Source organism: Notothenia coriiceps, unplaced genomic scaffold (genome assembly GCF_000735185.1).
Source record: "Notothenia coriiceps isolate Sejong01 unplaced genomic scaffold, NC01 NC01_scaffold00021793, whole genome shotgun sequence".
NCBI classification, from domain to species: Eukaryota; Metazoa; Chordata; class Actinopteri; order Perciformes; family Nototheniidae; genus Notothenia; species Notothenia coriiceps.
In genome coordinates, this window is record NW_011354494.1 from 1972 (window position 1) to 3881 (window position 1910).

A 1910-nucleotide genomic window follows, 5' to 3' on the forward strand; every position below is an offset into this window, starting at 1 on the left:
AATGTATAGCCACCCACATTTTTTTTAAACATTTTCGATAATTGATGCTGTTGTGTGAAAGCCTTTTCTGAAAGTTGTACATCAGTCTATTCTTTCTTGAAAGCCACCAGACTCTTTAATTTTACCCCACAGAACACATAAGTTGCTGGTTTACTGCAGTTTTGATCAGTTAGTCCTTCAAAACATCAGAACTAAGAAGAGCAGTACAGTCCTTTGTTTTATTCCGGTCAAGGAAGTCTAGTGGCTTTTGTCAAAGCCTAGATAAAGGCTGTCTATTGACAAGTCAAAACAGTTAAAATATTCTAAATATAGCGCTCTTAAACACATATTGATTGTGAGTGGCTAAAATATGTTTTGCTGATGCCCCCATCAGCAGTACATCGCTTGGCTTCAATACACTAATACACGGTTACATAAGAACGTCATACAACCCGAAAATCTAAACTAATCCTTTGAAGTGTTACACCGTATTCATGAAAGTGTTGGACTCAAAACATTAGCAGGCCTTTTTGAAACACCCTGATTTGAATCTTCAATGCCATCATTTTCTCCAAAACCATGGTATTAAAAATAAATTCAGTTATAAAGGTTTTTCAGAAAAACACATTTGGACAATGACTTAAATGGGGTGTTGGATAGGTCAGACAAACGGAAAGTTAGGGACAAAAGAACAGACGACTTGAACAAACCCAACAATCACGTGTTCTCAAGACAAAAAAAGATCAGTTTATTTTTTCTAATTTGTTAGAGCAGTTAAAGGGTGTGGTTGCTGTATTTTTTAGAGGTTTGCAGATGGTGATAAAGCAATGACAATAATGCATGAAATTTGAGGGTGACATTTAAACTACATTGTGTTATGGTCACAGGTACACAGAAATATTCCTAGTGCAAAGGATCTTTTATTTGCTTTTGTCGTATCCTTCCTTAAAGTGTCAAATGTAGTATCCTAAACTTTTGCAGATCCTTTTTGATTAGTTACAGATATAAAAGTCAAAGCATGAAATTCATATTTTCTATTACACCAAGGTTCAAGCTTTCACAATGTCGAGCAATACCAATTAACCCAAATCTCGACCATTAGAATGAGGGTACACAAATGACACGTTCGGAAAAGAGGATTATGTATTAATGTTCATTGTGTACATAATTGCTCCGCTTGGCAGAATGTTAATGCTCTTCTCAATTCCAACAGACAAAATCTGGAATTGCTTTGCTGTACAATGAGGAGACCAACAATACCTATGATGTCTGCCTGAAATTGACCAAAGAGGCGTTAACCATACAGAAGCTGGATGTGGTTTGCACAAATGGAAGTGAATCCCAAGTAAATGTAAGTGCGCCCCAGGGCTCAAGTAATGCATTGTAATTCATGCCGCATAACTCCAGAATACTGTTTCAATAAATGTTCACAATATCCTATTGCCAATAAGAAACTCCCACTTTCTAAAGCACAGAACTGTTTTACTGCGAAGACAGGCGGCTGGCGGTCTGGGCTTAAGCATCAAAGTAAGCAAAAGTTCCATTATGGAGAGATTAAACTGGAAATGAAAAAGGGCTTTTGGTTGTAGAAAGCATTTTTTGCAGCAAATCTCACCTCTGAAACGCAACAACTCTTCTTTCTTTCGTGCTTTTCAGGGGGGTGCAGAGCACAACGTCCCTGTGGTTATTTCCAAGATTTTTAAAGATCAAGTAGGTAAGAATCATTTAACTTCCTATTGCAATGTGGATTAGAAAATGTTTTTTTTAATGCAGGGGTACATTTATCAAAATTAATGAAACAGCCACTGGATATTTTACAGGTGTGATTTAAATTCAGAATTATGTTTTAAACCTTTCTAAAGATTAATTATTTATTGTAAAAGTTAGGGGTGTGGAAATATTGGTACACTGTAGTTACTATTGCGGCAATA

The 1910-nt window shown here is 36.2% G+C and overlaps 1 long non-coding RNA gene across 1 annotated transcript; it reads left to right on the forward strand.

Moving 5' to 3' along the window:
- The first annotated feature begins 1189 nt into the window (after positions 1–1189).
- On the forward strand, positions 1190–1693 carry LOC104953476 (uncharacterized). Its single transcript, XR_799227.1, has 3 exons — positions 1190–1330; positions 1455–1506; positions 1636–1693. It is a non-coding gene; the product is annotated as an uncharacterized lncRNA (long non-coding RNA).
- Positions 1694–1910: the final 217 nt, after the last annotated feature.